Source organism: Poeciliopsis prolifica, unplaced genomic scaffold (genome assembly GCF_027474105.1).
Source record: "Poeciliopsis prolifica strain line A6 unplaced genomic scaffold, Auburn_PproV2 SCAFFOLD039, whole genome shotgun sequence".
Classification (NCBI taxonomy): domain Eukaryota; kingdom Metazoa; phylum Chordata; class Actinopteri; order Cyprinodontiformes; family Poeciliidae; genus Poeciliopsis; species Poeciliopsis prolifica.
The window spans coordinates 3,832,993-3,840,496 of NW_026562414.1; positions in this window are offsets into that span (position 1 = coordinate 3,832,993).

Consider the following 7,504-nt stretch of genomic DNA (forward strand, 5'->3'; position numbering starts at 1 on the left):
TGGTTGTGCAGGAGGCTCCACTTCTGCTTTTCAAAGATGTACAGTTCTATAATTGTAGATCTTTTTCGATTTCAAAACCTGGTTTCTAGTTTAAGTAGCACAGATGCTTGTGTGTTAAAACAGGAAGCTTTGAGTCCATTTCAGCACCACTTTCCTGTGGAGTTCCTCAAAGTTCAATCCTCAGCACTCTTCTTTTTTTATTGAATCGTCTCCTTTTACATTCAGTTTCTCATTGATTCCTCCGGATGTAGTTCTTGTTAATAAAAACATAAGTATAAATCATTGGAACATGTAAATACACAATAAATAATAAACCAAGAATTAAAGACCTGGAGGAAATAATTTAGTTAATGTTCAAAACAAAAACCAAACTCGAACACTTTGGGATCAAAAACATCTATAAAACATTTCTCCTGAAGACAGTTGGCTCATATTTCAGTAAAATTTGATGGGATCCTTTTTTCCATTATATTTTTTTCAGATACAAAACAGTATAAACAAGCTCTGATTAGAGGAACAGTCAAATGTCCAGTTAGGATTATGGTAGAAAGTTGACAAAATCAATCATTTGACCAATCAGTGGGAGTCTTGATATATTTGAGTTGGTAAAAAGTATTGATTCAGAGTCGTAATCGCCACACCCCATGATTCAGATTCATTATAAAAAAATACTCCATAATAAATGAATGTAAACTTCTGACCTCAACTGTATACGAAACAGATTTTTAATTAGGTCTGCAAGCACAATATAAATGTTTATTTTTAACTGTTTTCATATGCAGCAACAAGCAACACAAAATGTGTCAGAATGAAACACGAGGCCCTCAAGTGACTCTTTCTCCCTCTTCAGTTTGAGCTAAATATTACTTAAATCGCTGAAACTGGACCAAACTTGAATCAGAAATCCTTTCCTAACATATATCCCATGATTCACCTCATTTCAAAGAGCAGTTAGGATGAATGCTGAAGACTCAAATCAGATCACAAAACATGTCTGCTGTCCGTCCCTAATGTGCAACGTGGACAGAGATAAAAGGAAGCTTTCATGTTTCCTGCCCTTGCCACTTGAGATTGCAAATGTAATATAAATGATGGAATCGGATGTTTTTGGCTGATATTACATGATTTTATATTTTTAAAATTTTCTGTGCTTTTATGAAGCTTTATTTAGTATTTTATTCCTATTTTTAGATATCAATTACTCCACTTTGTGAGTTTCTTGAGGTAATTATAAGCTTTTTGAAGATTCGGTGTCTGTTCGCACTTTTAATGCTTTTTCAGCTCAGTGGATTCGATGTTTCCGTGAGTTTTGTTGAAATGCACCGTCAGGAACTTGTTGGTTATTAACGACGTATGCACAGACGGAGTTATGATAATGACACCGTGATAAGGAGGCGTGTGCGTGTGTCCCCCAGGTCAAAAACACAGTGGAACATGGAATCAAATCTGAGCCAACATCCTGAGATTGTTCCTGTTGATAAAACGATATCATTAAATATAAATGCAGAGTGTTTCATTCCTGACGCCGCGGGCTTGCAGCGTCGAACGGGAATGCTTTGAATCCAAGGCTGGAAATTTCCCCCAAATCATCAAATCTGACAACAAAGGAAAACTCAAATAGACTGCCTTAATGAGTTAAACACACACTCACACACACACACACACCCTTGCACGTGTTCTTGATCTAATAAGTCTTTAAACCGTGTTCCTTATCCATCTGGCTACCGACAGGAACACACTCACACACTCTTTTTGTACGATCAATCCACATCAAACAGTCACTCATTTAAATATTCATATAAGGTGTTAGAAGACGGCTGGACGGTCTCTCCCTCTTTCGCTCTCCAGGTGTATTAATAATTCCCCCTGTCTATCCACCACACAGAGTTGGAGGTTTTTCCCTTCAGACAAAGTTTCTAGAAGTTTCTATAAATTAATAAGAGTGTGTTCTCTGTGAAGCCGGCCGCTTTGAACCCAGCGTATTGATCTTGCAGGTGAGTCGGCTGTGCCGGATCACGACTTCAAACAGAATCCAGCGCTCCTGCGGAGAGGCCGGCCCAGCCCAGAACAATACCCACATTACCCCTCCATATGACCGGTCCAATCTGGGAGCCCGGGGTCGGGGAGGCGGACAGGAACACGTGATCCGGATCATGGCGGAGGTGGGAATTTTGATCACAGGGATTTGCAAAGGAGACCAGGAAAAGGGAGATCAGGAAAGGTGAGGGAGATGTTTGGGGTGAAAGTTCAAGTAGTTTTAACTGAACACATCCAGAGGTTGATGAGAGGAATTTAATTTGAGGAGAAGGATTAAAAGTTGCTAGAGCAAATGTGTTAGTTCTCCTGAAATAAGACAAAACTAACTTACAGGTTCCTTTTTGGTAATTCAGTATTGAAAATGTCTTGATATGAGTTAAATGATCTGCATGTGGAACTAGTAATTATTATATTTATGCAAAACAAGCTCCTATATCTTGCTGAAAAGTCACCTGAAGTTAGTTTTGTCCTATTTAAAGTAAACTAAGATATTTGTAATGAGTTCTGGTTTTGACAGTAATGTGCCTGGAATGTTCTCAATATCATTCCTTTAATGGTAAACTTGTATAAAAAGTAGATTTTACATGCACAAAGCAATAATGTTAAATTTTTCCTACTGTGTTAATTATGAAGACCAGAAAACATACCAGATTAGCATCTGTAAGAAAAGAATGCACAACCTCAGGTTTAGCTAAAATATGGGATGCTGATGACGTCAAAAACTGTTTTCCAAACTAAATTACTTGGTTAGATTTTGTGCTTCTGTGGTGCAATTTTTTTCACTCACATTTTCTTTCAAAGGACATTTTTGAAGTTGATTTGTTAGTTAGCAAGTGAGCACTTTTCTGAAACATGAACACAAAACATAAGGTTTTTACTTGTTAGAGTCGAGATAGTTAGTCTGTAAACCCGGTTGCTGATTGACGGTGGGATTTACAAAAGCTGGACTCAGCCAGGTTAGAAACCGACTCGAACCTCCTTCCTGCTGACATGTTGATCAAATTACCGACTGTCTAAATACACACGATTTATGTCATCAACAGTGTTTCCCTTTAAACCGGAGCAGAATTAAAACGTACTGAAGACAAGATGCTAACCAGTTTTTTCCATGCATGCTAGGCTACATGATGGTGGAGCATCGTTTTCATGGTTACTAACGGTTAGACAGTTACTTTTGCCAGAATGTAATGTGTGACACTTTTTTACTCACACTTAAAAAGTAAATGAACATTAATTTTCTTCCCTTGCAAAAAGTATTTGCTGCTAATCAGTGATTTCAGCTGCTGTCCATCTGTCTTCATTAAAAGTCATTCAATAAAATGACATGCTTGGTTTCTATCCCTGTCTGTTTGTGCATCTTATGAGCATTTTTAAAGTCAAATCAACTAAATAAAAACGATATCAAGTTACAGACGTCCGATTTTAGACAGGTTTTGGTTATTATGGTGTCCGAAGAGCGTGACGTCATGTGCAAAGGCTCAATGGAAAACCGAAAAATAAATAACTTCCAGACACATATATTAGTATTCATACAAATAAATTACCTTAATGAAGTTTGTTGCACTGTTCAGTCCTCCTATGTGTGTGTGTGAGTCAGACTGAGGTTGTGGAAGTGCTGATTAGCGGGTCTGGAGGCTGACGGCGGGGCTGATCAGTATTTCCTCTGTGTCAGAGCTTTAGGGAACAAATCCCAACATTAACCCGGCTCTCATCTGCCTGACGGAGCGCTAGCAGCAGCCTGCCAGCCACAGGCCGAACACTCAGCTACAACTGCAAGCTAAGGCGTGCCAATCCTCCTCAGACTGCGCTTCATTGTTGTCTCATTTCAAATCAAACCCGCATTTGATCACTACAGAGCATCTAATGCTGCTCTCAGCATCAAAGCTGACGGGCTGTGACAAGCGGCGTTTAATAAGCAGTCTAAAGTTTGTCAAAATCTGGGTGACAGAAATGACATTTAAGTAGCACCACTTGAGGGGGAAGTATGTGGATTTATATGGTTCTGTGGATAAAAAAAAGTGTAATAAATGCATCAAAATGATCCTTTTAAGAGCTGACGTGTGCTTCGTAAAGACCCAGGAGAAAAACTGACACATAATTGTTCTGACTTTGACAATAATTCATTTACCGTCACAAACTGGATGTTAGTGGGTGTAGAAACGAGACCTGCGTTCCCCCAAAAGGGCTGAAATGAGGCCAACAACCCTTCTGACATGCAGTCCTCTGCTGATAATTACCATCTCATCACTTAACATTTTCAATTCTTTTTTATTTGTTTTTGTTAAAGTATGCTACAGAAGGATTACAATAGGAAATCCCTCCACTGCTGCGCTCTTCTTCAAAGCTTTTACAGTTTTTTTTGTCTGAGCTCGTTAGTTTACAGGGTTGATCCACGTGGGCCAAATTATGAGCTAAAAAATTAGCTTTTCACCTCAGAAATGTCACTCATCAATCCTTCATTTTGACAAGAGCTTAACTGAGATACATTTCTGAAACTACGAAAGTTAAAAACTGAATTATTGTCACGTAAACACAGACTCAGTCCTGTGAGAATATTCATAACCCAGTTTGATTTGAACCCGTCTTTTCCAGTCTGAATTTTGTGTCCTAAACAAATCAGGAATGGGACCACAGATATCCTAGGATACATGTCTAATCAATAAAAAAATGATCCAACATCTGCTTTAAAGTATTACATAAAATATCTGAATGAAAATTTTAAGGAAGAAAGGAAAAACTGAAACTGTTTGCGTTGTGAACCCAAATTTGCTCGAAAGGAAAAGTTAAGGACATTCATGAAATGTCTTTGAAATATTAAGATTATGTAGAACAGCAGAGGTTGAAACAAGTAATCTGGATTATACATTTATTAATTTGTTATTATATGCCATAGATTTAAAGAAGTGTTATCAGGTTTACCGTTAAAATGTCTGTATTTTAGTAATGCCTACAAAAAATCGAAACCTTATTATACGTTATAAATATATAGAATGTCTTTATGATTTATGACTAGATAAGAAACGCTAAAAAGAAATAGACTTTTTTGAGCTTCATGTCACTTCATAATGTTATTCCCTTTTCAAAGTAACACCTAAAGTGTTTTTTTTTATTCTTTGAAAAACCCTTTAAGCACTTTCTCCCTCCTCTACTGCATCTTCCCCACTCAGCTCCTTCAGACTAGCGGCAGCAGTAATTAACAAATACCTGGTGGAACTGCGTATCTGCAAATCTCATCATAGTTGTCATCTACTGTATTCTACTCTGTAAGTCAAATAAATTTACCCAGTTTTAGATTTTGAACCTAAAGGTTTGAGTTTGTGAAAGATAAACTTACAGCAGTAAGTTGCGTTAACTTTTTATTCATTTTGTCAAACACTCAAGAGCTGAATAAACAAGAGTTTTTAGGTTTGCACTTAAAAAAACTGAAAGAAGAAAAAGTCAGGAGTGGGAATTATTTCCCAGAATGCTTAGCGGCATGTTTTTATATCCTGATATGGAAATGCGTCACATTGATCTGACTCTTGTGTTGTATTAGCTTGAGGACTAAATGTTTTTAAGCTGAATTTAATAAAAATTCATTATTATGTCAGAAATTTTGTTTTTGCAATTTGAAACAAGCATTTAAATTATTCCAAAGTAAAATCAGTATTTATTTTAACTTGATATTGTGAGTAAAATAATAGAGAAATGTGGCTCTTTAACCATGTGAGGATAATTGTTTTTCTTGCATATTGTGAAATTATTATTTGGTATAATTTGTGGCATTAAGTTAAAACTAACAATTCAAGATTAATGAACTTTAAAAACAATGTTTATGCAACTCGTCTCTTGTTGTTAAATCGACTTCATGAACTTTTATTTCTGAGTTAAAACCAAGACAATTTTCTCAAGTGGACTTTCATTTTCAAGTTAAGCCACCTAGAAATGTTTTACAGTGTGGGTCTTATTTTTTTCTCCATGTAGTAAATTGACACCAAACGTGTTTTAATTTAAAATGTGTTGATTTTTAGGCTATTATTTTCTGGGCGGTGAGATTTGAGGGCGGGGCTCTTATCATTTGAGGCTCCGCCCACCGGGACTCAACCCAGAGTGGATCTGCTGTCAGCCGCTCATCACTCAGTCCGTTTCATGTCCGCCTTTTTTCTCTGCTCATGAACGAGGCGCTGCATCCATACACACCAGTGAGGTTTCTTCATCTTAGAGCTGCAGTGCACGAGCAATTTTTTTCATTTTTTTTTTTATCTTCTTTGCTTTGCACTTACACACACATGCAAGCCAACCCCTGTGTTGTCGGCCAGGGGGGCAACATGAAAGAGACTTTAGCTGTGGGCATGAAGAGCCTGGAGTCCAGCAAAGGCAGGTGGAAAGCCAAGCGGCCACAGGGAGCCTGGAGAACGAGCCGGGTCTTAAGAACAAGGCGAGCCGAGAGAACAAGGTGGGCCTGGAGAACAAGGTTGTCCTGGGGAGCAATATTTGGTAGACCGGGGAGAGGGGTGTGAGTTCATGAAACGAGGCCGAAGGTGTTCCTGGGTAGCGTGGAGGACCTGCAGAGTGGAGTTTGGATCAATTAAAAGAGGATGATGGTGGTCTTGGCGACGACCTTCTACCCCAAAAAAGCTTCATGGAAGCAAATCACAGAAACTTCACAAATGTCCGATTGATTTTCTTAAACACACTGCCTGCGTTTAGTCAGTTCTCTTAACTATTAACATACTGACTACAGGCTCTCAGCCGCATGCAAACAATAAAGTTCCTGAATGAGGTAACGTCCATGTTTTATTGGCTGCAGGCGGCGCAGAGGGGAGGGCTGGGGGAGGCGGTGGGATGTGGGCAGGAGAACACAGGACTGCCGCTGTTGCCTCTGAGGCAGTGATTGGCTTCTTGCTCTCATCTGCCCGTCAGAGCCCTCCTCTGAGCTGCCAGTCAGCGTGACGGACAGACGCTTTCTGGATGGAGGAGAGAAGTTTGAAGGAGCCGGTTGAGAGCAGTTTCTGACATCTCTGTGCATCAGGCTGGGAAAGATGATCCCGTATGTAAACATACATACATATATATATATATATATATATATATATATATATATATATATATATATATATATATATATATATATATATATATATATATATATATATATATATATAACTCGTAATTACTCGTAATTAATCAATTAATGAAACAACTAATTTAAACCGTTAACTGGACTATGAAACATGGTGCTCAGAGCAGAAATTAAGTCAAAACGGTAGAAAACAAATCAGTTTTTTATTCAAGATTAAAAAAAATACATGTTTTATCTTCGCTTGGTTCAAATTGTGTAAAAATCTTTTCAATTGTTAATCCAAAAATAATCAACAGATCCGTCCTGCACTGAACTGATGTGTCAAGCAGACAGAAATTAACTTTTCACATGTTGTCAAAAATATATATTTATTTTAGCTGCAGATGATCGAGCGTACACTAAAAG